At 41.0% G+C, this 26946-nt stretch overlaps 1 protein-coding gene across 1 annotated transcript in view; it reads right to left on the bottom strand.

Annotated features, from left to right (window-relative positions):
• The window catches only part of mafk (v-maf avian musculoaponeurotic fibrosarcoma oncogene homolog K), a 36249-nt gene extending 12368 nt beyond the window's left edge, over positions 1-23881 (bottom strand). The window contains exon 1 of the mRNA XM_063012508.1: positions 23762-23881. The gene's annotated coding sequence lies outside the window, so the exon portion shown is untranslated. The remainder of the gene's footprint in view (positions 1-23761) is intronic.
• Between the last annotated feature and the right edge of the window lie 3065 nt (positions 23882-26946).

Genomic DNA, 26946 nt, shown 5'->3' with positions numbered 1-26946 from the left:
TAGCCATGACATGATCAAAGGCTGAGTAAGACTGGGCATCGTCGGTCAGGTTCAGCATTGATAATAAAGCAGACAGTTGAAACTAAACACCACAAAAGAACAAACCCAAGTCCTGATTTATACCATCTGGACCTCAATGCAGGGCCCCAACTGAGCCCCATTGTGCGTTTCATTTTGAATAAAATACAAATGCTCAAAGGCAGTTATGGTGCGTGCAGTTTTCTAAAAATGCCACTATAAAGACGTTTCTCAAAGCCATATATAGGCAAATGCAACAGTGGTATGCACAAGGGATGACGGCATGCTCTCCGCTGTTCCCATTCTTAATCCAATAATGATCCGTGTCGCTTAACATGGAAAGCAGGGCCGTCCCCATGGGTTAATCCCTAAATAAAACTGTGACAAGTGATGCAAGGCCAGCAGAGATGATAGGAACATTTCCTAGAGAGCAAGTTGGCAGGTTCACGGCTGCTTTTAAAAAGGGCTGCGTCAGGGAGGGAGTCCCATGCTTTTCTTTCCAGGGAAGACCGAATGAAAAAAGAGCCTTTCTATATATGTGGGCCTCTAGTCTTTGAGTCCTGTCCCTCACCCACGGTGAATTTGCCTTCAAATTCCTTCAGCGTGTGGTTGCTGCGTACCGACTTCTCACAGTAGAGAGTTGACCTGATGAGAAAGGGGCCCCTTTTCCTGCCAAAGTGGCAAAGCCCAGCATCCCAAAGCAACGTTTTCATCATCCCATTCAGAACAACGGGTGCATTTTTCCTTCTACCCATTCCAGCGATGCCTTTGGCGACGTGAGTCCGACAGGCTGGGGAACATTGGAGCTCTTATTCAAGTTATAAAGAGCAAGGCTAGCAAAACAGAAAAACATGTCACGGGGAAAGGCCTGAAAGAGACGCCACAGAGAGGGTGCAAAAGCGGGGATAAATGAGCCAAATTCCTCAGCTACACATTTGGAGAGGGGGCCTCAAATTTCCATATGGAAAGCTGCATACTTACTGCATAACTCTGTCACGTTCAGAAAACCTAGACAACTAGTAAAAGATGTTCAAGCTTATCTTGTTTACTTCAATTAGAACAAGACTAAACCCAAAGTTTGGACCAATATCCAGGGCTAGGCATGGGGCCTCATGAACATTTTCTGTGTTTTTTTTTTAACAGTTTAGTCGCATTAACAATGTTTTTTTGCTATATATATAAGGGTTCTTCAAAATGTTTCCACACTTTTTAAAACTCTATTTATTAAGAATTTCAAAAACAAATGACATATCTTTTTTACACAGTCACCCTCTGATGCATTTTTTTCTAGCGTCATTAATGCCATCAGCAAAAAAAAACATGTTTTTGGAGCGTGTAGCTATTGATGCACTGCTGGTTTCACATCATCATCATCACATGAAAATCTTCTTCCTTTTAAAGCTTCTTTGAGCGTCCAAAAAGGTGGAAAGCAGATGGTGCTAATACCGGACTATATACAGTGTATCACGAAAGTGAGTACACCCCTCACATTTCTGCAAATATTTCATTATATCTTTTCATGGGACAACACTATAGACATGAAACTTGGATATAACTTAGAGTAGTCAGTGTACAGCTTGTATAGCAGTGTAGATTTACTGTCTTCTGAAAATAACTCAACACACAGCCATTAATGTCTAAATAGCTGGCAACATAAGTGAGTACACCCCACAGTGAACATGTCCAAATTGTGCCCAAATGTGTCGTTGTCCCTCCCTGGTGTCATGTGTCAAGGTCCCAGGTGTAAATGGGGAGCAGGGCTGTTAAATTTGGTGTTTTGGGTACAATTCTCTCATACTGGCCACTGGATATTCAACATGGCACCTCATGGCAAAGAACTCTCTGAGGATGTGAGAAATATAATTGTTGCTCTCCACAAAGATGGCCTGGGCTATAAGAAGATTGCTAACACCCTGAAACTGAGCTACAGCATGGTGGCCAAGGTCATACAGCGGTTTTCCAGGACAGGTTCCACTCGGAACAGGCTTCGCCAGGGTCGACCAAAGAAGTTGAGTCCACGTGTTCGGCGTCATATCCAGAGGTTGGCTTTAAAAAATAGACACATGAGTGCTGCCAGCATTGCTGCAGAGGTTGAAGACGTGGGAGGTCAGCCTGTCAGTGCTCAGACCATACACCGCATACTGCATCAACTCGGTCTGCATGGTCGTCATCCCAGAAGGAAGCTGACGCACAAGAAAGCCCGCAAACAGTTTGCTGAAGACAAGCAGTCCAAGAACATGGATTACTGGAATGCCCTGTGGTCTGACGAGACCAAGATAAACTTGTTTGGCTCAGATGGTGTCCAGCATGTGTGGCGGCGCCCTGGTGAGAAGTACCAAGACAACTGTATCTTGCCTACAGTCAAGCATGGTGGTGGTAGCATCATGGTCTTGGGCTGCATGAGTGCTGCAGGCACTGGGGAGCTGCAGTTCATTGAGGGAAACATGAATTCCAACATGTACTGTGACATTCTGAAACAGAGCATGATCCCCTCCCTTCGAAAACTGGGCCTCATGGCAGTTTTCCAACAGGATAACGACCCCAAACACAACCTCCAAGATGACAACTGCCTTGCTGAGGAAGCTGAAGGTAAAGGTGATGGACTAAACCCAATTGAGCACCTGTGGCGCATCCTCAAGTGGAAGGTGGAGGAGTTTAAGGTGTCTAACATCCACCAGCTCCGTGATGTCATCACGGAGGAGTGGAAGAGGATTCCAGTAGCAACCTGTGCAGCTCTGGTGAATTCCATGCCCAGGAGGGTTAAGGCAGTGATAATAATGGTGGTCACACAAAATATTGACACTTTAGGCACAATTTGGACATGTTCACTGTGGGGTGTACTCACTTATGTTGCCAGCTATTTAGACATTAATGGCTGTGTGTTGAGTTATTTTCAGAAGACAGTAAATCTACACTGCTATACAAGCTGTACACTGACTACTCTAAGTTATATCCAAGTTTCATGTCTATAGTGTTGTCCCATGAAAAGATATAATGAAATATTTGCAGAAATGTGAGGGGTGTACTCACTTTCGTGATACACTGTATATATATACAGTGTATCACAAAAGTGAGTACACCCCTCACATTTCTGCAGATATTTAAGTATATCTTTTCATGGGACAACACTGACAAAATGACACTTTGACACAATGAAAAGTAGTCTGTGTGCAGCTTATATAACAGTGTAAATTTATTCTTCCCTCAAAATAACTCAATATACAGCCATTAATGTCTAAACCACCGGCAACAAAAGTGAGTACACCCCTAAGAGACTACACCCCTAAATGTCCAAATTGAGCACTGCTTGTCATTTTCCCTCCAAAATGTCATGTGACTCGTTAGTGTTACTAGGTCTCAGGTGTGCATAGGGAGCAGGTGTGTTCAATTTAGTAGTACAGCTCTCACACTCTCTCATACTGGTCACTGAAAGTTCCAACATGGCACCTCATGGCAAAGAACTCTCTGAGGATCTTAAAAGACGAATTGTTGCGCTACATGAAGATGGCCAAGGCTACAAGAAGATTGCCAACACCCTGAAACTGAGCTGCAGCACAGTGGCCAAGATCATCCAGCGTTTTAAAAGAGCAGGGTCCACTCAGAACAGACCTCGCGTTGGTCGTCCAAAGAAGCTGAGTGCACGTGCTCAGCGTCACATCCAACTGCTGTCTTTGAAAGAGAGGAGCAGGAGTGCTGTCAGCATTGCTGCAGAGATTGAAAAGTTGGGGGGTCAGCCTGTCAGTGCTCAGACCATACGCCGCACACTACATCAAATTGGTCTGCATGGCTGTCACCCCAGAAGGAAGCCTCTTCTGAAGTCTCTACACAAGAAAGCCCGCAAACAGTTTGCTGAAGACATGTCAACAAAGGACATGGATTACTGGAACCATGTCCTATGGTCTGATGAGACCAAGATTAATTTGTTTGGTTCAGATGGTCTCAAGCATGTGTGGCGGCAATCAGGTGAGGAGTACAAAGATAAGTGTGTCATGCCTACAGTCAAGCATGGTGGTGGGAATGCCATGGTCTGGGGCTGCATGAGTGCAGCAGGTGTTGGGGAGTTACATTTCATTGAGGGACACATGAACTCCAATATGTACTGTGAAATACTGAAGCAGAGCATGATCCCCTCCCTCCGGAAACTGGGTCGCAGGGCAGTGTTCCAGCATGATAATGACCCCAAACACACCTCTAAGACGACCACTGCTTTATTGAAGAGGCTGAGGGTAAAGGTGATGGACCGGCCAAGCATGTCTCCAGACCTAAACCCAATAGAACATCTTTGGGGCATCCTCAAGCGGAAGGTGGAGGAGCGCAAAGTCTCGAATATCCGCCAGCTCCGTGATGTCGTCATGGAGGAGTGGAAAAGCATTCCAGTGGCAACCTGTGAAGCTCTGGTAAACTCCATGCCCAGGAGAGTTAAGGCAGTTCTGGGAAATAATGGTGGCCACACAAAATATTGACACTTCAGGAACTTTCACTAAGGGGTGTACTCACTTTTGTTGCCGGTGGTTTAGACATTAATGGCTGTATATTGAGTTATTTTGAGGGAAGAATAAATTTACACTGTTATATAAGCTGCACACAGACTACTTTTCATTGTGTCAAAGTGTCATTTTGTCAGTGTTGTCCCATGAAAAGATATACTTAAATATCTGCAGAAATGTGAGGGGTGTACTCACTTTTGTGATACACTGTATATATATAATGTCAGTTAAATGACATTAAAGAACTTTCATCATCAACATAATTAAAAAGTTTGTACGTTTAACCCCACATGTTTTTATAAAACCCATAATAACCTTATAGAATAACTTATGTTTTTATTTTATTTTCATGTTTTACAATCGCTTTATCCTGATCAGGGTCGCAATGGGACTGGTTACCCCAGATTGACTGGGTGTAATACAGCAATACACCCTGGAAAGGACGGGGACCCAGCCTACCCCTAACGCCCCTAAGTAGACACCTGAATGACCGATAGCAAAGTATTCAAACCTTGTATTCAAAGCAGCCACTTTGCCACCCAAGCAGCCTAAAATCATTTGTATCCAATATAAATAAATGTGTATATGTTGTGTATGGTAAATTGTATCACCATCACTTTTTAGGCTTATATTTATTAGTCATAGCCAAAGCTAGCTGAGTCTTTCAGGCAGCTATAATGATGGATGTCATTTAACTGTAAGACATGGCTTCCTTCATTTTCCATTTTTTATTTCATTTTCTTCTACTGCTTTATCCTGGTAAGGCTTGTGGTGGGTCCTGTCAAGGTGGGGGAAACACAGTGATACCTTATGCTGAGTTAATTTGTTCAGGTTGGCTGGTATATTGTAAAAACTGCCAGAATTAGAAGCTGCTGGAAATACTTTCATTGCGATTTTAAGAGACATCCATTTTATACACTTTTAATATGGGTAATATTTTGTATGTGTGCTTCATTTCCTATCACACAACAGCTACCAGCCTGGGTGAGTAAGTTCTAACACATGCTCCATCTAATACTCCTGATGTCAGGCACAACCTCTTTTCAAACTGTTGCTCATGTCACAGGTTTGCTAAAAGTACCAGACAGGGCACTAATGGTACCAAAAGCTCACAGACAAATAAGGTTACAGATGAGAAATGCCATTCCTCTTACCAAGAGCATGGACGCAACCATGTTCTCTCCGACTCCCAGTTATCTCCAGATGACGGAGTGAACACTCCACTGCGCTGAAAATTGAGAGTTTAGTAGAGGTTGACAGATTTTTTTTTAAGTACATCTGATACTATTGTGATTATCTGCTGCGGTGCCTGCAGCGGTACTGGATATGCAGGTCAAATCAGAAACAAAACCAAAAGAATCCTATTAGACATCCGTCCAAATAAAACCTCGGGCAAAAAATGAGTCTACGCTTGTTAACTTCACTTTCAGTCTGTGTGTGTGCTGACAGGTGATGTTTTTCTGGAACCCACTTGGATAGTTACCGAAAGTTCAATGCTCATAAATGTTAGCAGTCTTTAACAAACGTTTAAAGGTGCGTTTTGGGTTATTTTAAATACTTAGGGTTGGTTTCCCAGACAGGGATTAAGGCTAGTCCAGGACTACATTTTGCTTTAAATGGGGAATCTCCATTCAAAATGCTGTGTAGTCTAGGACTAGGCTTAATCCCTGTCTGTGAAACCAACCCTTAGTGTTCACAATTTACTTTTTGTTAACATCACACTGAAAATCAAAACTATATTATTATTATTGTTGTTTACTGTTATTACTATTATTATTTTTACTATTATAATTATTGTTGATACTATTACTATTATTATCGTTGTTGTTATTATTATTACTATTATTATTATCACCCCCAGTTTCTCCTAATTTAGTCATTTTGAATTTACTGCTACATGTACGTTTACACTTACACATTTAGCAAACACTTTTACAAACACGGCTTACAATTATCACTCAATACAATTTGTTCAGGGGCCCAACAGTGGCAGCTCATGGCCTGAACTGGCACTGTTTTGATGACTAGTCCAGTACCCTAACCACTAAGATACCACTGCCCGCTGTTACAGTTCATTTGTACACCTGCACTACACCAACTCTAGCCAAGGAGAGCCGCAGACGAGAACCCTCCGGGATGTAAGATTACTGTCTTCTTCTTTCCACCAGCCAGCACTGGATTCCCAGAGATCAGAGGATCATGCTATGCTCTATGTCTTCCTCCACTGCTTGTGCATTGATTGTGGTAGCTCAGAGATTAAGCTACAGCACTGTTGATTGGTTTGATAGTTGATGGTTTATCTATTGTTTTAATAGCCACTTTATTTTGGTGTAACCTGACAACACTGTACAGAGCACCAATCAATGTATTCATTAAAATGTAATTTTAAGTAGCCAATCTGCCATGTCTGCATGTTATTTGGAAAAAACTGAAGTACCCAGAGGAAACCTATGCAGGATGAATCTAAAGGTCCCCAGGACAAATATTGCTATGCAGCATCATTGATGGAAGACAATGAGATGTGGACAACTCTCCTATTTATTAAACTTCAGCGTTTTATCCACAGCCATTACTAACGCTGTAAATAAATTTTGGAAATGATTTCCTTCCCAATTTTTCCATGGTTTTGGAATGGGATGTAGCCACACGGTTAAGGTACTGGACTAGTAAGCAGAAGGTTGCTGGTTCAAACCTTACCACTGCCAGGTTGCAACTGTTGGGCCCTTGAGCAAGGCCCTAAAACCCTCAGTTGCATAAACTGTATACTGTAAATGCAGAAAATTTAAATGTAATGTACATTTGTTAGGACAATGGTGGCTCAGTGGTTAAGATATTGGACTAGTAAGCAAAAGGTTGCTGGTTCAAACCCCACCACTGCCAGGTTGCTACTGTAAGTCGCTTTGGATGAAAGCGTCCACTAAATGCCACAAATGTAAATGTCCAAAAAGTTCACGTTCAAGTGTCCAAATACCAAATTATGTGTTCAGTACATTTAAGGTGAGCTCAAGTCCAGCTTGTGTCAGCTGTGTTTCCGGATAATGATTTCATTTGGCTTTTTCTGTTGGTTCATCAGCTGCTTCAACCTGGTGAGACTTGCAGTGGGTCCGGTTCCATCCAGAGTTATTGGATGCAAGGAATGAACACACTTTGGACAGGGTACCAATCCATTACAGGGCTTTAGCCACCGCCCAATCCTTCAGACATAGCCAATCATGACTGTGTAGATGGCAAGCTGGCCAATAGCTAGTGAGCTGTGGGTTCCAGTGGGCTAGAGTGATAGATTGTTGCATCACCTGAGCACCCATTTAAAAACATTTACATTTTGAGCATTTAGCAGACGCTTTAATCCAAAGCGGCTTATAGTACTGTGACAGTATACAATCTAAGCAATTGAGGGTTAAGGGCCTTGTTCAAGGGCCCAACAGTGACAACCTTGTAGTGGTGGGCTCGAATTAGCGACCTTTTGATCAGTGGCGGCTCCTGCCAAATCTCTCAGGGGGGGGCAACTGTTGCGATGATGGCCAAGGTGACCCGTTCAATGGGTAAATTAAAGCTTAAATAATTAACATCTTAAGTCATCGGTCAGTTTGCCCTCACAAATAACTTTGAACATGGAGAGAGACCAGCTTTACCATTAATCATACAATTAAGTAAAGCCTTCACCCTAACAATTTAATTCAGTCTTCATCAGATAGCACTTTATTTTAGGTGCAGCAGATCCAGAATAAAGATTGGCATCGGGGCTGATGTGCAATGAATAAAGAAGTACAATTAAACAATTGGGATAAGTGCAATAAGTGCGATCACAATTCACAATTTAAAAATTACATTACTTACTTGTAATTTACTTGTAACTTATATGATTTCCCCTCCTTTGTAGATACTTGATGTTTAAATTTGGTCTGGGTGGCCCTAATTCTTAAGTTGCTAATTTATCCTGATTACACGATGGAGTTGCTCCGAACTGAGGTGATGGTAGTCATGGTGACGAGATCGCGACACCAGGTTACGTGTGACGCAAGCACGTAAGTGCGAGCCCTCCCGGAACCCATTCAGAATGTATTGCAGCGCCTGCAGTTCGAGAAAAAGAGCCTTAACATGAGTCTATGAGAGCAACCCGGGGCGATTTTCAGTCAGACCGAAGTCGCCCCGAAAAGGTGCGGTGCTGTACGGAACACAACTCGATGCTGATTGGACTACGATATTCACAGGCAAGACAGACTGTCCAGAACAGTCACAGCCGTGATAGAAAAATGTCTTCCCTTTCGCCCTTTGGTGGTGCGTCGCCCGATCGCCCTAAGGAACGAGCCGCCCCTGCTTTTGATTACTAGTCCAGTACTCTAACCCTAGACTACAACATTGTTCATAAGCTGTATGAATTTTACTGTTGCACTCATCAAATTTAGAATGAGCGTACACTGGTTAAAATAACAATGAAGATAAGGTTAAATATAAAATGTTATTGTTTAAATACAGGTTCAAATGAATTACCATGTAACTGCGTTCTTTGTTTATTCGCATCTCACATCCTGCCCAGACTTTTCTGGAATTGAAGTTTGTACCATGTGACACGTTGTTGCTACTATGTAACCTTTATTCTAGCACAGCAGCTGTGTCATCATTTCTTATCTGCCTATGCTAAATAACCGTGACGATATCAAAACACTGATCGAACTATCAAAGCAAGAACATAAATGCCTGGTAACTTCAAACACTGGATGAGTCAGAACCATTTCAACAGCACCATGACTGTGGAGACATGAAAATAATAAAGAAAACGGATGGGCAGATATGACCATTGCTTCATCGGAGATGACTTCAGCAGTCTTGTGATCAGATCTGTGTCCCTCCAGGCTCGGCAGGGATGGAGTCAGCGTGAGCTCAGAATCAGTGCCTTACGCAGACCCGGAGTTCAATAATGTGAATATTCAAGCTTCTGAGAAGAAGCAGTGTATGGTAGAACTTTTTTTAGGGATCCCCAAGGAAAGATGATCATCAGCCTGTGTTAAAATATGTAGGTGTGTTATCATAAGAATGTTGCTTACTGTGTCAAAGCCCATGGTAACAGACAATATTATCCTTGTTAAAATGTTTTGCACGTTGCAGGTTTTTCTAAAACAAAAATGGAGAAGTGATGAAATTCTTCTGCTAAATCATAGTCTGTCAAAAACATGAACATATTGGACAAAACTAGAATTATTAGGGTTGAAAGACAGTCACTTTGAAATGTATAAACTTAGTGAGTGATCCCACTATCCAAAAGTCAATTCTAAGTGCGGACTAGTGCTCCAACCCAAAAATATAGAGCCAAAAACACCCTGTGATCAGAAAACGTCCACTTCATGAAGAACTAAAGTTAGATTAGCACAAAAAAAGAAAAAAAGAAAATGCGTGAAAAAGAAAATAGCTTCAGTGTCTGTACATCTACAACAAGTACTAACCTAATAAAGAGGCCAGCAGGTTTAAACAGTATTTTAAAATCCCAACAACACTGCTGCACCTACTACACATACCAGTTAACACATACGACTATGTCATTTTCATGTTAGTGCTAAGATTGGTCCACTACCCAGACAACATCTGGTCAGTTCAGGTTCAATGCCAAACACAGTCACAGACACGTTTTTGGACTGTGGGAGGAAACCGGTGCGCCCAGAGGAAACCCATGCATACATGGGGAGAACATGCAAACTCCACACAGAAAGGACCTGGACCGTTCTATCTGGGAATCAAACCCAGGACCTTCTTGCTGTGAGTTGACAGTCCGATCCATGGAGGCCACACCTCGCAACTTACAGGAGTTAAAGGATCTGCTGCTAACATCTTGGTGCCAGATACCACAGCACACCTTCAGGGGGCTAATGGAGTCCATGCCTTGATGGGTCAGGGCTGTTTTGGCAGCAAAAGGGGGACCAACACAATATTAGGAAGGTGGTCATAATGTTATGCCTGATCAGTGTATATATACAGTGTATCACAAAAGTGAGTACACCCCTCACATTTCTGCAGATATTTAAGTATATCTTTTCATGGGACAACACTGACAAAATGACACTTTGACACAATGAAAAGTAGTCTGTGTGCAGCTTATATAACAGTGTAAATTTATTCTTCCCTCAAAATAATTCAATATACAGCCATTAATGTCTAAACCACCGGCAACAAAAGTGAGTACACCCCTTAGTGAAAGTTCCTGAAGTGTCAATATTTTGTGTGGCCACCATTATTTCCCAGAACTGCCTTAACTCTCCTGGGCATGGAGTTTACCAGAGCTTCACAGGTTGCCACTGGAATGCTTTTCCACTCCTCCATGACGACATCACGGAGCTGGCGGATATTCGAGACTTTGCGCTCCTCCACCTTCCGCTTGAGGATGGCCCAAAGATGTTCTATTGGGTTTAGGTCTGGAGACATGCTTGGCCAGTCCATCACCTTTACCCTCAGCCTCTTCAATAAAGCAGTGGTCGTCTTAGAGGTGTGTTTGGGGTCATTATCATGCTGGAACACTGCCCTGCGACCCAGTTTCCGGAGGGAGGGGATCATGCTCTGCTTCAGTATTTCACAGTACATATTGGAGTTCATGTGTCCCTCAATGAAATGTAACTCCCCAACACCTGCTGCACTCATGCAGCCCCAGACCATGGCATTCCCACCACCATGCTTGACTGTAGGCATGACACACTTATCTTTGTACTCCTCACCTGATTGCCGCCACACATGCTTGAGACCATCTGAACCAAACAAATTAATCTTGGTCTCATCAGACCATAGGACATGGTTCCAGTAATCCATGTCCTTTGTTGACATGTCTTCAGCAAACTGTTTGCGGGCTTTCTTGTGTAGAGACTTCAGAAGAGGCTTTCTTCTGGGGTGACAGCCATGCAGACCAATTTGATGTAGTGTGCGGCGTATGGTCTGAGCACTGACAGGCTGACCCCCCACCTTTTCAATCTCTGCAGCAATGCTGACAGCACTCCTGCACCTATCTTTCAAAGACAGCAGTTGGATGTGATGCTGAGCACGTGCACTCAGCTTCTTTGGACGACCAACGCGAGGTCTGTCCTGAGTGGACCCTGCTCTTTTAAAACGCTGGATGATCTTGGCCACTGTGCTGCAGCTCAGTTTCAGGGTGTTGGCAATCTTCTTGTAGCCTTGGCCATCTTCATGTAGTGCAACAATTCATCTTTTTAGATCCTCAGAGAGTTATTTGCCATGAGGTGCCATGTTGGAACTTTCAGTGACCAGTATGAGAGAGTGTGAGAGCTGTACTACTAAATTGAACACACCTGCTCCCTATGCACACCTGAGACCTAGTAACACTAACAAATCACATGACATTTTGGAGGGAAAATGACAAGCAGTGCTCAATTTGGACATTTAGGGGTGTAGTCTCTTAGGGGTGTACTCACTTTTGTTGCCGGTGGTTTAGACATTAATGGCTGTGTATTGAGTTATTTTGAGGGAAGAATAAATTTACACTGTTATATAAGCTGCACACAGACTACTTTTCATTGTGTCAAAGTGTCATTTTGTCAGTGTTGTCCCATGAAAAGATATACTTAAATATCTGCAGAAATGTGAGGGGTGTACTCACTTTTGTGATACACTGTATATTACTATATATTTATTATACAGTATATTTACTGTTTATAAGAATCTATAGGTTATTACTTGTATTATTATTTTTAGCTGTGTATTGTGTATTGTATATATGCACATACATACACCGATCAGCCATAACATTAAAACCACCTCCTTGTTTCTTCACACATTGTCTATTTAATCAGCTCCACTTACCATATAGAAGCACTTTATAGTTCTACAATTACTGACTGTAGTCCATCTGTTTCTCTGCATGCTTTGTTATTCCCCTTTCATGCTGTTCTTCCATGGTCAGGACTCTCCCAGGACCACCACAGAGCAGGTATTATTTGGGTGGTGAGTCATTCTCAGCACTGCAGTAACACTGACATGGTGGTGGTGTGTTAGTGTGTGTTGTGCTGGTATGAGTGGATCAGACACAGCAATGTTGATGGAGTTTTTAAACACCTCACTGTCACTGCTGGACTGAGAATAGTCCACCAACCAAAAACATCAAGCCAACAGCGCCCCATGGGCATCGTCCTGTGAACACTGATGAAGGTCTAGAAGATGACCAACTCAAACAGCAGCAATAGATGAACGATTGTCTCTGACTTTACATCTACAAGATGGACCAATTAGGTAGGAGTGTGTAATAAAATGGACAGTGAGTGGACACAGTATTTAAAAACTCCAGCACAACACACACTAACACACCACCATCATGTCATTGTCACTGCAGGGCTGAGAATCATCCACCACCTTAATAATACCTGCTCTGTAGTGGTCCTGTGGGGGTCCTGACCATTAAAGACCGGGTGAAAGCAGGCTTAAAAAAGTATGTAGAGAAATAGATGTACTACAGTCAGTAATTGTAGAACTACAAAGTGCTTCTATATGGTAAGTGGAGCTGATAAAATGGACAGTGAGTGTAGAAACAAGGAGGTGGTTTTAATGTTATGGCTGATCAGTGTATATGTACTTTTGCTACACCCTACTTACATGTTTATTTGTATTCATTGTATTTCTTGTTCAACTACTGGAGGCCAAAATAAATAACGTATCTGTCTGTCTGTCTGTCTGTCTGTCTGTCTGTCTGTCTGTCTGTCTATCTAATTAGATAAAGTCAAACCAAGCAGCAGTTTTCAGTGCTTATGTTCCGTTGATGAATAAAACACTTGCTCGGCCTGGTTGTTTGTTTTTCTATCTCTCTACCCACTACTCAAACCCACTACCGAGCAGATTCATGGCTCAGCTTCCTCTCTTTCTGCTGAGAGAAGAGTTTGAAAGGAACAGCTCCTCCCTGCTCAGTTTTTCACAGGGAGGTAAAAAAAAGGCCCGTCTACTGTGGCTCGTAGAGCAGAGTGATCGGCGGGATCTTATGTAAAGGAAACTGAGTGCATAGCCCAGCAGTGAGTCACGCTGTTTACTGGTAAAAGCGAGGACGAGCGGCTGAGAATCACACCCTCCCGAAATGACGTTTCCTGGAAAATCCTGTCGTTTCTCAGAGCGGAAGGAAAAGTACGGAGAACGGACTGGCGTTCCTGCCGGAACTTTCTGCGGATAGGGAGGAGAGGTGGATATGTGAGCAAAGCAACACCCCCCTGCCCCCCCCACCCAAACTTGGAACACAGGGATTTAGAGGAATGTAAAGAATGCACAAAACAAAGACCAGCCCATCCAATTGGCCTATGCACGACGGGAAGCTATTACACCGTGGCTAACAGGGAAAAGTAGCGTCCTCGATCTCACAGCAAAAATGTGAAGCGCAGATATTTTCAGATGTGTTACAAAACTGGGATTCATCCGGTAATTCAAGCAGTAGATTTGCAGTGAAATACCTACTGCTCACTACACTGTTAAACCACATTGCACACACTGTACTTATTTATCCCTTCATTATTTATACTCAGCACTGCTTACTGCACACAGTATACTGAATCACTGTACATATTTATTTAGTCTAATAATATTCTACACTCCACAGCTATTTTTTAAACAATTTAATATATATTCATTTATTCATTGTCTATTTTACCACCTCTTTACCCTATTCAGGATTGGGTCTGAATTAATGGGCGAAAGGAAAAACACACCCTGGACAGGTTGCCAGTCTATCACACATCTAGGGCAATAGCAGTAGTAGTAGCTGCATGTCTTTGGACTGTGGGAAGAAACCAGTGCATCTATGTATATGTATATCAGCCATAACATTAAAACCACCTCCTTGTTTCTACACTCACTGTCCATTTTATCAGCTCCACTTACCATATAGAAGCACTTTGAAGTTCTACGATTACTGACTGTAGTCCATCTGTTTCTCTACATACCTTTTTAGCCTGCCATGACCCCCACAGGACCAACACAGAGCAGGTATTATTTTTTGGTTGGTGGACTATTCTCAGTCCAGCAGTAACAGTGACAATGCTGCTGTGTCTGATTCACTCATACCAGCACAACACACACTAACACACCACCACCATGTCAGTATCACTGCAGTGCTGAGAATGATCCACCACCTAAAAAGTACCTGCTCTGTGGTGGTCCTGTGGGGGTAAACATGTGATGATTCGCTGACATTTTATCATTACAAGCAACAAAATGATTCAATCAGGTTTGCCAGTAACCCCCCCTTTCTAAATATGATCTTTAATGCCCACTTTTATGTTCCTTCTAACCTCATCCAGTATCCTCTGAGCAATTTTGGATCCTCTCAGTTGTAACACTCACCAGCCTTCCACAGTTCTACATAACGTGCAGATAAAAATGTATTTGTAATAAACAAAATTAGAGGAAAAAAACATGACTAATGCAGATGCTTTTAAACAGCTGTAATGCATGACAGTTTGGCCTGGATAAAATAAGGAGGATTATGTCAAGTGGGGCATCCAGCATAAAACTGTGCAAAATCAGGATGATCCGCTTTGGCGACACCTAAATACGGTTCATCTGACCACTCACACAAATTTCTGCTCAGCATAAAGTGACCGTGTTTCATTCCTGAACTTGGCTAGAGACCACTGTTCTACATTCCTTTTCATAGATGCACTAAATCTAGTCTCTATTATTTGATATGGCCAAAAAGAAATCACCTGCTATTGAAATTAGGAGGCCATACCACACACATACCATAAGTATCTGGTGGGAACCATGTTTGCACTCGTGAGCAGTAAAGGTAGGGTGAAGATAAGTGTCTATAACGAGACTAAACAAGAACACTCAGACCCGTGTTTTCTCAGGAATGTTATGCACTCGCTATAATTAAATAGTTTTCATTCTATAAATATTTCCACCTTATTTGTAATAGCAATAAAAAGATCATATCCTACCCTGCACTTTTAGTAATACCGTTCTGACATTTTTAAGTAACAATTTGTCATTTGGCAAGCACTTGAAACCAAAGCAGCATACGTGAGGTCCAGGAACCAACTTTTCCTATTGTTGTTTAAAACATTTCTGCTGACTTTGCTTACATACCCACATTCCATGTCTTGGAAGGCATTTTATGTAAATAAATTGTAAAATAAAAGCATTTTTACAAAAATAGATAAAACAACAAGGAATGCAAACTATTCAGGCACAAGTAGGTAACTAGGGAGGTAACTAGCATAAACACAGAATCAGACAAATGGGATCTCAGCTCCAGACGGCTTATCCGCGGTCCAAAACCACACTGTGGTGTGGTCATTTCTGTCAAATCCAGGAATTGGTAAGAGTAGCCGGAAAAGGGCAGGGTGCAGCTGGCACATCACAGTCCAGACACCCCCACAGGAGCTGATCTAGAGCTAAGGCATTCCGTACCAATCCCAGCCCAGTCAAAACTAAGCAACAAGCTAACGACTTACAAATACAAACTGACCACATGTGCTTTAGATTATTAATAAGGCCCTACCTAATTTACGGGCGTGAAATGAGCCGTTTCCTGTATAATATGCAATTTGCTGTGAAATTCAAAATTCAAGGTTTGTGTTTAGCGATTTAACATTTTTCATTTGTGTAGCGTATAAAATATGAGGCACAATATGATGCGGTCCTAGCAATCATATGGCATCATAGTTACGTTAGTGTAACAGACTTGTCTGTGCTGTAGTGTGCTGACAATGTTTGATGTATGTGTTTAAGTATTGAGTGCATTTTGTCCCTTTTGGGGTTTCCATAATCAATGGAAAAGTGTGCTTCTCTACACACGTGATCATCTTTTGTCTGTACTCAAAAGAACAAGCCATTAAAGTATTATGCTTCCGATATTTTGTCTATGTACAGTTTATTTCTTACTTTATAAACTCAGCAAACTCTAAAGATGCTCGGTTACACTAGCAATCAGTTAGACAAAATGTCCAAGATGTCGAAGTCTAAAGCAGCTAAAAACACGACTCTGTGGATGAACAGGATGGTATGTCAAAACTCAGTCTTTTGGTCTTTAAGAGGAAGCTATTGAGGTAGGCCGTGCTGTGTATTGTAGCTTCCATTGATTCTATAATTTAATTTATGGCTGTTTTTTAATGACTGTAGTAAAATGTGGCACTTTTCTTTAAAAATCAGTGAAATCTGTGATTTTTGAAAAACCAGGTCCGTGAAATTAAGCACATTTTACCGTGAATTTAGTAGGGCCCTAATCATTAAACATTTAGATATTGGCCATCCTTTTGCTTTCATCTGCTAAGATTCAACACCAACAAACATGACCCCTGATGCCTTGGAGATGAACTTAGTCAGAATAGCTAGCGTCTGTGTCACAATGACTAAGTCCAATATTGCAGCTCAAATAGAAATGCGCAGGCTCTGGAGTTTCCTGTGTTGCATCCTGACTAATTATTTCACCAACCACCACATTTTTTTATTCACTTTCAATGTCTGCTTTGAAAAACCACAAAGAGTACAGTAAGCATCCGGATCTGTTCACTCAAGCATGCAGTTCCTACCACAACAGTCATATTGAGAGGGTAGTTTTGATGTGAGACGTCACATCTGCATCATATCAGTTCAAACCTCCAGCGATACATGTGACTATCACTGGTGATGGAAGCTACGTGCATACAGGCCAATGCTAGCACGGCAGCCCACGCCGGTGACTGGCCCATGTGTGCATCTCATGATAGAGCTGAAGTGTCTACTTCCTCTGGGCTTCTAAAAGAGGCGATGAGACCGCACAATAGGTGTGGGAGGTCAAAACCGCAGATACCTAAGTCAACGTGAGTCAGAATAACCCACAGACAAGGTCATGCTGCGTGCGTACAGTGTGACATAAAGAGCCATGCTGGGGTGTGCCGCCTCCGAGATTTTCCACATCACAGGGCAAAGGGCAGATATCAGCATACATGTTCCAGCATGTAATCATTTAAGATTTCGCTCATAGTGAAATTAGTAGGACACACTGTATGAAAGAAAAGTATGGTTCAAGCCCCATCACTACCAAGTTGCCAATGCTGGGCTTCTAATCAAGGCCTTTAACTATGTGCATCCTGTCAGTAAGTCGCTTTAGATATAAGTGTGCAAATATTAATATTTTGTTGCCTTTGAATAAAACATATCATCATCACAGGTGGATGTTCACTGGATGTCCAGTGGTAAATTAAGCTAGCCCACTACAGCCGGGATCCAGAGTTCTTATCCTCATTGGTGCTATTGGCTTAGCACTTTTGGACTAGGGAGATAGTCAAGGTCCTGCAATGGATTGGCATCCTGTCCGGGGTGTGTTACTGCATTGCGGCCAGTGATTCCAGAGAAGCTAGGCCCACGTGACCAATATGAAGCTGTGGTACCACATAAAATTGAAATATCCATGGTGTTATTTTATTGCAGGAAATTATATGCTTTGAACCATGCTCCACCGGTGAACAAAGCAATGTCCATAATGACCATGGTTTATTGGGTTTGATGGGGAGGAACTCCAGAGTTCGGACCTCAACCCAACTAAACAATCCTGGGATTAATTAGATAATTGATTGCAATCCCGGCTTTCTTGTCTAACGTGCGTCAGATCTCACAAATGTACTTTTGACTGAATTGGCAGAAATTCCCTCTTGTGTAAAGCGTTCCTTAAAAAAAGGACTCACTTATAGCTCAAAATTCCATATTAATGCCCATGATTTTGGAATGGGATGTCTAACAAGATGTGTTAACGCACGTGTCAAACTCAAATCCGGCCCGCCACGTCTATTTATGTGGCCCGCGAGAGCTTAAAAGACGTATGATTGTCTTAAAATACACTGTAAAATCGTACATAATCTGCATCTCCTACAATTCATGCCGATTTTGTGACTCGCAAAAAGTGACTGCATCCCACCACTAGATGGCAGTGTTTCCACATCAGCGTTAACTGAGGCGGTTTTCCAACAAGTGATGTTGAGAAATATTTACAAATAATCCAAAAATGTACAAGAGAAAATTGAAGCAGAGGGAGGTAATTTAATGAAGGATGGAAAAAGTGAATACAAGTTTGTGCTTCAAGAAGAAAAAACGGTACATGTTATGAGGCCGTGTCTGTGGTAAAGGAGTACAATATAAAAGTAGATATACATTATAAATATACAGTATAAATTTGGCATTTTGACACCAAACAGAATTTAGCCTCCAAGAAAAACAACAAATTTTCCAAGACTTAAAAGGCAGACTGCAATCACAGCAGGATACGTTACAACTGGCCTTTTGAGGGCCACCATAATGCAGATGTGGCCCTCGGTGACAATGAGTTTGACACCCCTGTGTTAAGGTGTCCAAATAATTTTTGCCATAAAGCATATATTTAGTTTTTATATAACCTAATAATTTAATTACATGATCTTCTGCCCTTTTCATGAGCATTAAAATAATTTTTTTAATGATGCAGACAAAGATGAGAGCACTGTTGCAAGTAGACTGGATAACACCCCTTTTAAAACCCCCATAAATGGTATTGCTTCTTTAACAGTGTGATCTTCAGAAATACAGAGAATTGCTTAGCATAAGAAACCAAATACTGACCCTTTGCATGGGCAAACTGCAATTCCTTTATCACCCATTGTGGAAATGAATCACAATATCCAGTTATGACTCACTGTTCCAGCGAGGGTGTAGTTTCACAACAAAACGTCCGCAAGAATGGCCTATTGTCAATTTCTTTTTCCATATGGGAAGGACCACTTTAAACACAGCATAACATTTGTGATATCATTAAGTAAACGACTGGTAACAGCCAATAGCATCAGGAGGTTTTTTTTAGAAATTGAAAATGCTTTGTGTGCGCAAACACGTTGAACGTCAGAGAAATTCTAGACGGGGCTGGTATTGAGGTGGTGCTGGGAAAGAGGGAGTTGTCTGGTCTTCAGAAAAGCTGGGGTGTTTTGTAAAATGCAATAAAAAGGAGAATCTGCGATTTGTTAAATCCCTTGACTCTTTTTAAAGGTTTAGAAAGAAAAGATTTTTCTTTTCACTGATCAACTTCAGCTTATTCTGTTAATATTTAAACATTTGGGATTTGATGCCTGCAACACACTCCAAAAAAGTTGGGACAGAGGCGAGTTTACCCCTGCGCTTCATTACTTTTTCTATTAACGAGACTCTTTAATGGTTTGGTAATAAGGACACTTATTGTTGCAGTTTTTTGAGGTGGAATTTTTTGTCCATTCTCGCTTGATATGAGATTCTGATTCTCCACTGATTCTCCTCTTCACCATACATTTTCAATAGAAGACAGATCTGGACTGCAGGCAGGTCAGTCAAGCACACATATTCTGTGTCTATGAAAACATGCTGTTGTAGCACATACAGAATGAGGCCTGGCATTGTCTTGCTGAAATAATTATGGACTTCCCAGGAAAAGACTAGATTTACATCAAATGTACCTTCACACATATGAAAGTCATCCATGCCATGGGCACTGATGTACCATCATACCGTGACAGATGTTAGGTTTTGCACCTTTCACTGATAACAATCTGGATGGTCCTTTTTATCCTTGGCAAAGTAAATTTAACGAGAATTCTTCCATTTTTCCTGAAAACAAGCTGAACTATGGACTCATTTGTCAACATTTCCACTGTCTTTTGGACCATCTGAAATTAATTTAGGCCCATTTATTATATTATTTCATTATAAAATTGATGTATGACTTTTTTTCATTTAATAGTTTTAGGTGGACTGTATTAAGTGACAATAATATCCTGAATTACTCCTGAACCCATGTGGCTATATCTATCACAGTAGCATGACAGTTTCTCATGAAATGCCATGTAAGAGCTTAAAGAACATTTAACATGGGTTTCTGCTTTTGCGCTACATTGACTACGATCACTCCAGAGTACCTGAATCTTTTTACAATATTATGAATAGTAGATGGTAAAATAAAAAATATATATTTTAAATCTTTAATTGGAAAATGTTATTAATGTTATTTTCCTAAAGTTTGACACAGAGTGGAGAGCCATGTGAATCCTCCTTTTATACCCAATCATGATTCCCTCACCTGTTACCAATTCACCTGCTGATTGTAGAAAGCTGTAAATTGAATATTCTAAAAAGTTTACTCTTATTTTGCCTTTGTACCAAATTGAGTGTGTTGCAGGCAGTAAATTCTAAATGTGTTTCTGTTTACAAAACACAATGAAGTTTGTCAGTAAAAACATTGGAAATCTTTTCTTTCTATTTTATCAGTTAAGTAAAGATTCAAGAGAATTAATAAACCACAGATTCTTCTTTTTATTGGATTCACAAAACGCCCAAACTCTTTGTAAATGAAGTTTGTACAAGAAATTCCCAATAAAAATCAATGAGTGAATGGTTTAAGGGAGCTCCTAAATATGTTTTTAGATTTTACAAGCACCTGTAATCTGCATACCTTTTAGTTCTATAGACAGTACACTACAGTATATTCACTGCTCAAAAAATTAAGAGAACATTTAATCGTTACAGTACAACACCAAGTCAATTAAACTTCAGTGATATCAATCTGTCCAGTTGTCCAGGCATCTGCTGCTTTGCGCATGGAAAAACAGGGGGAGCACAGCCACATAATGACCTCCAGTGGGCTACTAGTGTTCATGTTTCTGACCAAACTGAGGATGGCATGAGGGCCCGACGTCCTCTAGCGCTCACAGCCCAGCACCATGCAGCTAAATTGGCAGAGAGCACCAGAATTGGCGGGTCTGCCACTGTCGCCCAGTTCTCTTCACAGATGAGAGCAGGTTCACACCGAGCAGTCGACAGACATGAAAGAGTCTGGAGACGCTGTGGCGAATGTTTTGCTGCTTGCAACATTATCCAGCATGACCAATTTGGCAGTGAGTCAGCGATGATCTGTGAAGGCATATCCTTGGAAGGTTGCACAAACCTCCATGTGATAGCCGACGGTACTCTGACTGCTTTTAGGTACCTGGATGAAATCCTCATCAAGATGGCAAAAGTGCATATTGACAATGCAGTGCAAATAATGACCACAATTTGGAGTACCACAGCAAAGGATGTGAATACTTTTGTGAATAACAAATTTCAGATTTTAATTTTGAACTAATTCTCAAAAAACATTGTTATCTGTGCTGGGTGGTATGGCGGTACATTCGGTATACCGTCTTTGATTACTCATACGGTTAAAAAAAAAAAAAAAAAAAAAAAAAAACAGATGGAGGATGAAGAGAGGAAGACCAAAGATGCACCGGAGAAAGAAATAAAAGATGAACCTGCCAAAGAAATGAGTCATGTCGGCAGCTTAGAACAGACTACTTTTTCAAAATTATATTGTCGTAATTTTTTTATAGTGTGTATTTGATTTTATGTACAATGCTACTGGGACTCTAATTTCCTTCTGGATCAATAAAGTATCTATCTATCTATCTATCTATCTATAACACTATATACTGTACGACTGTTGGAAACAATGACATTATGAACACAGTAACAGTCCACATATGCAAGGACACGATTCCTCTATAGACAGTAGAGAAAGAAGCTTTCAGAGCAATAATTAAAACAGTGGATTCCAGGTATGTCTTACGTCATAAGCGAACTGGAAGCGGAGATATATAAAGTTGTCCACTTTTCTACAACAGACCTGTGGTCAAGTTGTACATTGGAGTTTGCAAACGCCGTTTTATTTGTTAAAGGAGAGCTAAGGGTAATTGTACAATACTTAAATATTAACCTAACAATAAAAATTTTAGTTATTGCGACTGTTTAACGCATACTGATTCCATCATTTATTGTGTCATTTTGTGGGGCCAAGCAAAGTTTCTAATGCTCAAAACCTTCATTATATACATGGTGAAATTAAAACTGTTTATATTCTATGTACTTATGACAGTAGAATAAGCCACAGACATATAAAAAGTCCCAGTCATACAAAAAAAACCATACCATGATATACAGTAAAACCGTCAGAATCCTAAAAAATGCAGTGATACAAATTTTTGGTCATACCGCCCAGCCCTGTTATCATATATTATTAAGTGTAGACTAATGGACTGTATTGAATATATAGGATGTAAAATACTGAGTAGTTTATCAGAGTATTTTTTTATTTATTTACTTATTAGGATTTTAATGTCATGTTTTACACACTTTGGTTACATTCATGACTGGAACGGTTTATCAGTTCACAAGGTTATATCAAACACAGTCATGGACAATTTTATATCACCAGTTCACCTCGCTTGCATGTCTTTGGACTGTTGGAGGAAACCGGAGCACCCGGAGGAAACCCACGCGGACACGGGGAGAACGTGCAAACTCCATACAGGAAGGACCTGGACCGCTCCACCTGGGGTTCGAACCCAGGACCTTCTTGTTGTGAGGCGACAGTGCTACCCACCGAGCCACAGTGCTGCCTCATATATGATTACGTGTAGACCTATGGACTGTATTGATGACTAGTTTATCACAGGTATTATTGATTATACATTATTACATTCAAGTATTATTTTATTAACCTCTAGGCTGATTTGCAAAACTGATCAAATGACTCACCTATTAATAACTGACTAATGTAAATGTCATAAAAAGCCCACAGAAGTAGGGGGTGTTTTAGTGGCTGGAAAGTGGTTGTAAAAAATGTTAAATCTGGCCAAGAGGGCAGCGCGCCCACCACGACTCTCATGTGACGTAACGTCGCCCTCATCCTTGAACTCTAACCGCCTGCTGGCAAAAGTCTGGGGCGTAAACTAAACTAATCGGACCAAATGAATCACATCATATATTAGATTTGTGTTCACACTTGGAGCATGAGGTATTGCATTAAAATACCCCTGTGATTCTCGCGCCATGGGACTGTAGCGCCCTTTGTCCTGCATTTAGGTACATAGTACCACGTGTTTCCACAGAGCGTAACCTTCCCCTATTATTAGAAAGTGATATTCAGCTAAAATAGGCTACAACGTGCGCACTGTGATAACTGCTATTAATACCATAATCAGTGTACAGTACAAACCAGTTGTGTTACTAGTGTGCGTAAAAGTGCACATGACGGCTTGTTTACTATTACACACACGTGTCCAGTAAATCGTTGACGCACAAATATTTTGCAAACTTTTTATAAATAAAAAGTAACACATTACATGTAAAAAGTCGCAAACTAGGATACAAAATCAAACCTATAATTCAGAATCTTCAATAACAAGTTGTTTTGACGCTTGAACAGACATGGGAACATGCGCGACTTCTCTAGGGATTTTAAACATCTCATCTAAAAGAGTTTGAACTAAACTTACCTGGTGAGAGAGAGAGCTTTCCTGTCAGAATATCCCGCACTACAAACCCTGGGTTCGTGCGTCCGCTCTTTAACACTTGTTGCGATGCGCGATGCGCGGTGCGCGTTCCGCTGTCTGTCCGTAACGCTGTTACTCTGAACTAAACGCTCCGGCCACAAAAACAACAACAATGTATCCACATTCCACTCCGTAAGCTTCCGCAAGCACGCGCGTCACCGACTCCGCGTGACCGCCCCCTCCATTCATGAAAATAACTCCGTGCTGACGTCAGCCAGGCGGGAAACCAGCGCCGCGAGACAGAAATAGACGCAGCTGGTGGATTCTTTCAGTCAGCTCGAGCTAAATACATCTCCTCTGTCTTTACCATATCCACACCCTTCACATGCTGACATGGAGTAAATACTAATAAAATAACCAGCTTTCATAGTATTTTAATAAAATCCCTAATGTAAGGAATCACTTTAAACTATGCTACTTGTCAGAATCCTTCATATTTGCCCGCGACATGGTCAGGATAGCCGTAAAGTAAACAAATAACAAACACATACATTTTCACATTAAACTAAGTACTACAATACAGTTTTGTAACCCATGGGTTCTTATCTACTATTTATAAAACAAAAAGCCAGCAACAGCGCCATCTGTCTGATACGTTTGCTGTTCGAAATGCCTCTAAAACAGGTGTAGAGTTCGTGTCGCGGTGGTGCAGGGGTGTATGTCGATTTATCCCAGCCATCGAGATGTCCTACCGAGCATGCGCACATCTGTGTCGACTCGTTAAGTGCTACAATAACATATAGATCTGTCAAGATGTGCTACCTATTAGTGGTGGTAAATTCGGTTCATTTTATAGACTCAAGTTATGTGATCCGGTTCACTTGAGTCACTTGTACTGACATCTTGATTGCGATTGATTTACTGCATGAAAATGCATCCAAATTTCACTCGTCTTCAGTGCACTCATCTTCTGTAAATAAATCCTTCTCTCTTCATTCTCTTGGCACTTCACACTTCTCTTGTCAGTGACAAGTTGACACTTTTTCTAAGTGGAATCTTGATCATGGGGGAGAGGGACAAGGGGGGTGGGAGTGGACTTACCTACAAATCAGATGGGTATATTAATGGATCAAGGGTTCAAGGGGGATATTCAACAACAAATTGCCATGGTAACTTGACCCAGTCAGGCAGCCACAGTGGCACCAAAACAAACAATAAATCAATAAATTACCATGAAGAAGGGCTATGATACTCCTTAAGTGGTACAGTCCTAAAGTAGCCTGTAAGCATTTGCATTTTAATAATAATATAACTATATTTTGTTGTTGTTTTGCAAGAAAATATACAGCATTACTAATCTATACCACTACTACTGATAATAATAATAATAGCATGTGCAAAAAAATCAGCCACATAACGAACACCAGTGTGTTTAACCGCATGTTCATTGGAATATTTTACTTATAACTTAGATTCACGGACTGCAGTGAAGTCGGTTCAGCCAAAATATTAGTCCACAGTGTTTGTGGTGAGTCTGCTCACTTGCCTTGTGTACTTTGCCGCAGCCAATCAGAGGACTCATAGGATCCGGGTTAATTGAGACCTCGGACTCGTGATTCCCGATTCAGTACGAAGATTCGCATCATTAACCTGGGTGATAAAATACACATCTATCGAGATGTGCTACCTATAGTTTATAATAAGATATAGAGCTATCGAGATGTGCTGCCTGTAGTCTAGTTTTAATAAGAATAAACCAATAAAACGTACAAATATTTACTGTATCTATAAATCTGCTCTACAGTAGGACATTTCGATGTAGGACAAATCAACATAACAGCAGCCTCAAGATTTCAGATTTCTGCAATAGTTCTCTTTCTGTGTTCACTAATTAATGCATACATTTTGGTTATATGCCATTTAGTTTAGTTTATTTCGTTCAGTCACTTTTGATGGTCACTAATAAGCTTCTGGTACAAGTATGTTTAATCTTTAAACACTTGACCTAGCGGTTTTGCTGGAGTTTAACCAAATTTGTTGGTGTTTTGGCAAAGACCTGACTTTCAGTACAGTTCACACATGATAGGGTTAGGGTCAGGACTGTGGAAAATCAAGCTGAAAAGTTTAATTTTAGCCAGATTTAGCCATTCCAAACCATGCAGCTCTGACTTGTGTCTAGTGTCACTGTCCTGCTCGAACACCCAGGTGTATACAAGATTCAATAACTAGCAATCCACAATTTTCACTAGCATCAAAACAGACATAGAGCATAATACTAACACTAGAAGCCACATTGTTGGGTATAATGGCATACCTTTCTCCTTCAAATAAAGTTCTGTTATTTTTGTCAGATGCATTTGTAGCCTAGCGGTTAAGGTACTGGACTAGTAATTGAAAGGTCGCTGGTTGAAGCCCCACCACTGCCAGATTGCCACTGTTGGGCCCTTGAGCAAGGCCCTTAACCCTCAACTGCTTAGACAATACAATGTCACAGTACTGTAAGTCGCTTTGGATAAAAGCGTCTGCTAAATGTCGTAAATGTAAAGGTAAATGTTGTCAAATAACTTAAACTTAATCTTTGTTTTATCTGACCACAAAGCTTTCCTCCAGATAGCATTACATTAAGGAATGACTGGTAAGCTCTGTATAGATCTCACAGACATTTACAAAAGTGAGTCTTGGATTACTGACCATCCAAATCCATCCAAAGTGATATTTTAGGTTTGGGGTCAGAGTTTTCTGACACTGGTAAAATACAACTTTTCCACGTATATTATGCTTACAGACAAAAGTTTGTACAGATGATCTTGGAGTGACTGTCATTACTGATTTGTAGGTACAGGCTTTCTGAGATCTGTACAGATCTTTTCAGGTATTTTTATAGTTGAACGTGAGGACTGGCTTGCAGGCCTAGCTTCATCCAGCTGTGTATGGGGTTATGGTTAAAGTTTTGTCAAACCATGTCTTTATAGACCTGTTGCTACATGTTGATGGCGCAACGTGATTTGTATACTTAATTATGAATAAAATATTTTTTACACCTGTTAGAGATGGGTGTGGCAGCCCACATACATTTGGCTATAAAGTGTACATAGAAAGCTATGCACAATTTACAAAATGACACAACATATTTACTTTTTATTAAATAAAATAAAATAAATCTTTCACAGTTTGCCCAATCTTCTGAA

This window comes from Trichomycterus rosablanca, chromosome 2 (genome assembly GCF_030014385.1).
Source record: "Trichomycterus rosablanca isolate fTriRos1 chromosome 2, fTriRos1.hap1, whole genome shotgun sequence".
NCBI lineage: Eukaryota > Metazoa > Chordata > Actinopteri > Siluriformes > Trichomycteridae > Trichomycterus > Trichomycterus rosablanca.
This window is presented reverse-complemented; position numbering and strand designations above follow the sequence as displayed.